We start from the raw sequence: 6,877 nt of genomic DNA, 5'->3' as shown, positions 1-6,877 counted from the left end.
ACTAGTTTCAGGAGTTTGTGTGTTTTTCAGATTTTCTACATAGATGATCATATATCGTCTTCACACTAAGACAGTTTATTTTTTTCCTTCCTATTCAAGGCACCTTTTATTTCTTTTTCTTGTTTTATTGCATTGACTAGAATATCTAGTATGATATTTACAAGGAGTGATGAGAGGGCACATCTTTGTCTTCTACCTCATCTTGTGGGAAAACTTCAAGTTTTTCATCATTAAGTATGATGGTAGCTATAAGTATCTTTAGATATTCTTTGTTTTGGGGGTTTTCCCCCCCACAATATTTTACTTAAATTAGAGTGTAGTACTGGTTTCAGGAGTACAATTTAGTGATTTATCACATACCTATACCTATCACATACCTATACCCAGTGCTCATCACAACAAGTGCCCTCCTTAATGCCCATCCCCTATGTAGCCCATCCCCCCACCTACCTCCAGTAGCCCTCAGTTTGTTCTCTATAGTTAAGAGTCTCTTATGGTGTGTCCCCCTCTGTTTTTATCTTATTTTAGTTTTCCTTCCCTTCCCCTATGTTCATCTATTTTGTTTCTTAAACTCTGTATATGAGAGAAATCATATGGCATATGTCTTTCTCTGACTGACTTATTTCACTTAGCATAATATACTCTAGTTCCATCCACATTATTGCAAAAGGCAAAATTTCATTTTTCTTGATGGTTGATATATATATATATACATATATACATACATATATATACATATATATATATATGTATGTATATATGTATATATATATATATATATACACACACACACACATACCACTTCTTTATACATTCATCAGTCTATGGGCATTTGGGCTCTTTCCATAATTTGGCTGTTATTGATAGCACTGCTATAAACATTGAGGTGCATGTACCCTTTTGAATCAGCATTTTTACATCCTTTGGATAAATATCTAGTAGTGCAAGTGCTGGGTCATAGGGTAGCTCTCTTTTGGATGTTTTGAAGAACCCCCATACTGTTTTCCAGAGTGACTGCATCAATTTGCATTCCCACCAGCAGTGCAAAAGTGTTCCCCTTTCTCTGCATTGTCACTGACATCTATTGTTTCCTGAGTTGTTCCTTTTAGACATTCTGACAGGTGTGAGATGGTATCTCACTGGGGTTTTGAGTTGTATTTCCCTGATGATGAGTGATGCTGAGCATTTTTTCATGGGTCTGTTAGCCAAAAAAAATATGAAACTCTTCACAAATTTGCGTATCACCTTTGTGCAGGGGCCATGAGAATCATTCCAATTTTAGTATATGTGCTGCAGAAGCGACCACTAGATATTCTTTACCAAGTTCAGGGAAATCCCCCCTTTTTCTAGCTTACTGAGAATATTTATCATGAATGGTTACTAGATTTCACCAAATCCTTTTTCTTTTTTTGCATCTAGTGCTTTGATCATGCAATTTTTCTCTTTTAGCTGTTGATGTGACAAATAACATTAACTGATTTTGAATGCCGAACAAGCTTTGTGTGCCTGGCGGACATTCCACTTGGTCTTAGTATGTAATTATTTTTATACATGGTGGGTTTCAATTGTTTAATATTTCACTAAAGATTCTGCATCTATGTTCATGAGAGATCTGTAGTTTTTTTCTTATTGCATGGTTTTTGCAGCAGGGTAATGTTGGCCTCAGAAGGAGTTAGGAGGCATGTCTTCTGCTTTTATCCTCTGAAAGAAATTGTGGAGAATTGGCAAAATTTCATCCTTTAATGCTTGGTAGTATTCACCAGTAAACCCACCTGGCCTTGTTCTTTCCATTTTGATAAGGTTATTAATTGTTGATTCAATTTCTTTAATAGGTATATGCCTGTTTCAATTATCTGTATCTTCTTTGGCAAATTATGTTTTTTTAAGGGATTGGCCCATTTCACCTAGGTCTTCAAACTTGTGGGTAGACCAACTGTCTTAAACCAGGTTTTCTAACATACAAATATGTAACTAATCCTAACTCAACTTAACTTTTCTCCCAGTAGAATGGGCCTAGAACACTATTTCTAAACAAAAATAACGATTCAAACAAAACAACCATTTTTCTTCTTTAAAAAGGAATAAATTCTAGAATAACTATCAGTTATCTCTAAAAAAAGTCATCTGTATTCAATTAAATACAGTCAAGTTGCATCACAGTTGCCTTTTACTTACAAAATTAAATTAGAAATGGAACACACTAACAAACACAAGAGATAGAGACAAAAATTATTTTATTCATTATGTATTTATTTATTTTAAAGATTATTTATTTATTTTGAGAGAGAGAGAGAAAGAGAGAGCAAGCAGGGGAGGGGCAGAGAGAGGGAGACAGAGAAAGAGAGAGCAAGCAGGGGAGGGGCAGAGAGAGGGAGACAGAGAGAATCCCAAGCAGACTCTGCACATCAGTGCAGAGCCCGTAGCAGGGCTAGAACCCGGGAACTGTGAGATCATGACCGGAACTGAAGTCAAGAGTTGGATGTTCAACCAACTGAGCCACCCATGTGTCCCAGAGAAAAATATCCTTTTAAATGGTGTAGGATATATTCCCCAACATTCGACTCAATAAATAAATGTCTCAGAATTGTGAAGAACTAGAATGGAAAATTGCTTTTCCATTACTTGGCCTCGGTTCCTACATATGTCCCACAGTGTGAACTAATCACCATACTGAGTGGGTTTCTAGTATTTAGATATATGTATTTTTGAAAATATGGCTCCTGAATATAATCCAACTACTTCCTTTAGTGTTCAACTTGAAGAAACGACAACTTATTCTAAGGAATAAGATGGAAAATGTATCTACAACTTCGTGCTGATTTGAACTTAACGAGAGGAAATGTTTGGGGCTTTCAAGGCTATTATTGACTCTCCTTCTCACACACACATTATATAATATATATATGTATATATATATATATAAATTGTATATATAATTGTATATTTATATTATATATAATATGTGTGTGTATTTGACTTCATAATTTTACTGTAGCAAACCAGCATAACTACTAATCTATAGCCCACTGATGGATATCAGCTATAAATAATATGCAAGGTATGATGATAAAATAATTCAACTTAGTTTTGGCCAAACCTATTAATAAACAAGTGTGAATTAGCACTTGTTTTCTTATCTCAAAATCTATATATATTAAGGTATTTTCTAATTTCTCTTTTTGGAATATCCTTTGAAGCTTGCTCAAATCATTTAAATTCAATTAATCTTGGCAGGTGGCCATTCTTAGCAAGTAGGCTTGGTTTCTAGTAATAGGAGAAATTCGTCTCATGTAAGTGTTAGGCACTTAAAATTGACAAAATTATTTTAAGACAAAATGTGTGGTGCCTCTAAATTAACAAGACTTGCTTCATTCTTATGGCTCATAATCTAGTTCTGAGAACAAGTCACAGGAATAAATTTCAAGATGCTGATGGGTCCTTCGCTGGAATTAGTCAATAAATATCACGACCGTTGTAAAGAAGACAACACATATTGGATGTAATAGTTCTAATACATTTGCTTAAATCTTCACTCTCTGGTAGCCAAATACCTTCTACTTTATTTAAAAAAAAATCTTAGCTTTTTGTAAATGAGCAGTATGAAATAGCTACACACCTTCATCTGCATGATGTTTCTAAACTTGTGAAAATAAGGCAATTTTCCTCCCCCCTCAATCCTATTCCATCTAAGAAAAACTTTCATGCAGGTAATTGTTTCTTATGATTTATTTTCATTTTTTTCAATCTTTTAAAAGTTTATCTATTTTGAGAGAAAGTGAGCATGAATGGGGGAAAGGCAGAGAGAGAGAGAGAGAGAGAGAGGGAGAATCCCAAGGAGGCTCCAAGTTGTCAGCACAGAGCCTGACGCGGGGCTCAAACTCACAAACCGTGAGATCATGACCTGAGCTGAACCCAAAAAGTCAAACACTTAACGGACTGAGCCACCTAGGCACCCTATTATGGTTTCGTCTTCTGCAATTCTCCAAAAGAAAGACCACAATGTGTCCTCATGTATCAGCTTTATAGAGAATGTACGCTGGGTATGCCTTTATTTTTCTTTGAATCTTGGACTATAAAATCAGAACAGTTTCATAAAAAGTAGGGCTGGGAGTAGCTGAAGTGAGTGGGGCACTTACTTTGGGCACAAAGTTTAAGGAGCTCAAAACATTTGGTAACCAAGATAAATAATATTTATGCATTATAGCTCTAATATATAAAAATAAATATGGCAACATTTATATTTTATAAGTGTATATTATGTATTTGTATCTTATAAATTTATAAATCTCTATTTGAATTTTATCATATAATATTTTAAGCAAATTGTTAAATCAAATTTAATGAAAAAAGTCAATAATGTACACATTTTAAATCTTTAAATAAACATTGGCTTATTTATTTGTTTTGTCACACTATCATATTGCACAAGGAAATACTCCTTTATAATCAACCTAAAGTTCCTGGTCTATGTAGATGTTATGTTTTACTGGATGGCTTTATGATTGTTAACATGTCTGTGTGGGAACAGATTGGATAACATCAACTCTGATATATAGTAACATCTTTTTTTTTTAATTATTGTAGAAGTTTCATTAGCTTTTTCCAATTGGTTCTAAACACGGGAGAATATTTTGATATGTGTATACAAGGAAACATGTTTTCCTCACACTCCAAATTTTTTCACAGCTGCCTCTTGCTAACAAGCACTGCTAGAGGGATAACATTTTAGCTTCCCAAAGGTTATGTGTATGGTGTGCACCATCATCCTGTGTTATATTATGAAGAGTCCAGAGAGTAATTTTGGTAGAAATCAACTCAAATGCCAGTTTAGACAAAACTATTACCGTGGTTTTTTAGGTAGACATATTATTTCAGAATAGTGTGAAAGTATCCGAGAACAGAAATAATGGGAAAGCACAAATACCAAGAGGTAAATACTATGGGGTACCATTCTAAATAGAAAATTCTGTCTGTTCTTCAATATTTAAATAAGTGTGCTGTTTATTCAGCATATGACCTAATTCAAATTATTTACAATTCAAGTATTTGTGTCTACTGTGGATCTTGTTTTGGATGTTTAGTCTAAAATGGTTCCCCTTGTTATTTCTTGTATACTGTATACAACCTAGATTAGCATAATCACTGTGATTAACATTAATTGAGGAACAGAAATGAAAATGGTTGCCGAAAGCAGTTTGGATGATATGTACAATGGTAAAATTTTGTATTGCATGAATACTCAAATTATAACATTTGACTTTAGTTCTAAAATCTCTGAAGCATTAGTGGGAGAATAGAATTTGGGGCATAGATGAATATACAAATGTAGGCTAGACAAAAACACAGATGTGATCTATACAGAATATATATTGCTGTACTAATATATTTAACTGGGAGGGACTGTAATATTATTGGTACTATAGACTTTATAATTATGCTAAGATGTGAGTCAATCCTAGCCTTAATTGGTAGCTGTGTAATTGTAAGTTACTGTCTTCCTCCAAGGCTCAGTCTTCCTGCTTGTAAAATGGTATATTAATATAATTTACTCAGTAGGGTGGTTGCAAGTCTTAAATGTAATTATAAATGCAAGTTTTTTGGCATAATGTTAGACAAATGATAAATGTTTCCTAAATATTATCTATGGTATATCACTTCTCTGACTTCTTTTTCTGTTTCATCGCTTAAGGTCATATTTGTGCTCACAAATCTGCATTTTATTTCATATTCCTTCCACTAATAGCTTTCGCTGTTTGCACTGTTTTTGGATTTCACACCAGTTTAAATTGGATAACTCTACCTCAAAACACAAAGGATATCCACATCCAAAATATTAAATTTGGGACACATGATAACAAGACTGATCTTGGGGATCATTTTTTAATGTATACAAATATTGTACACATTATACAATGTGTGCACACCACAATGATGTTCACATAAAAGTAATAGGATATTGTATGTCAGTCATATTTCAATAAAAACATCAATTTTGAGGGGTGCCGGGGTGGCTCAGGTGGTTGAGCATCTGACTCTTGATTTTGGCTCAGGTCAGGATACTAGAGTTGTGGAATTGAGCCCCATGTCAGTCTCTGTGTTCGAGCCTGCTTGAGTCTCTTTCCCTCTCTCTCTCTCTTTCTCTCTCTCTCTCTCTCTCTCTGCCCCTCTCCCCTGCATGTGCTCTCTCTAAAAAAACAAACAAAACCCCCCAATTTTGGGAAGATAGCCAATGCAGTTCATTACTGACAGCTAAAATTTATATGTATATTCATTTTATATATATATTCAATTCAAAAACTTAAATGTAAACACAGTTAGGAAAGTAAAACTACCTGTTGGCTTAAGTTTTCTGATAATCAGATACCTTCTGTGATCATTAACAATAAAGTCATAGAAAGAAAGTTGTCCGACTACTAACCATACAGGAAGTTTGATTAAGCTTCCGCATCGTGACTGTAGACGAGATTATCCTTCTTTCTGTTATCAATCACTAGGAGAAATTGGCTAGACTTACAAACATTTCCTAACCTTTGTCTACCCAAGTTTAGAAGTAAAAAGTTGATAGTGCCGGTTCAACTATGCAGTCATATCAAACACAACCTAGGATTTTTCCTTCTTTCTGCTCTCTATGGTTCTCATATTTTTGGTCTTTTAGTTTTAAATTTATTCCTTCATGGTTACAAGAAGGATGCTCAAGCTCCAGATATCAAGACCTAGTTCTAAAGAAGAGTGCAATAAGTCAATTTCTCATGCTGTTTTCCTCTTAGTGAAATTACTTTTGCACAAAGACCCTTAGCAGAATTTTCCTTCATCCCTTTCATGATAAAGGGTGGTAACCACTCCCTAAACAAGAGGTTTTAGGCCTACTGTCTCCAAG

General features: G+C 34.4%; 1 pseudogene; it reads right to left on the bottom strand.

The window, feature by feature from the left end:
• Positions 1-1,210: 1,210 nt before the first annotated feature.
• On the bottom strand, positions 1,211-1,306 carry LOC113600920 (uncharacterized; annotated as a pseudogene).
• Between the last annotated feature and the right edge of the window lie 5,571 nt (positions 1,307-6,877).

This window comes from Acinonyx jubatus, chromosome B1, assembly GCF_027475565.1.
Source record: "Acinonyx jubatus isolate Ajub_Pintada_27869175 chromosome B1, VMU_Ajub_asm_v1.0, whole genome shotgun sequence".
Lineage (NCBI taxonomy): Eukaryota > Metazoa > Chordata > Mammalia > Carnivora > Felidae > Acinonyx > Acinonyx jubatus.
The sequence above is the reverse complement of the archived record's forward strand: the minus strand, read 5'-3'. Positions and strand labels throughout refer to the sequence as shown.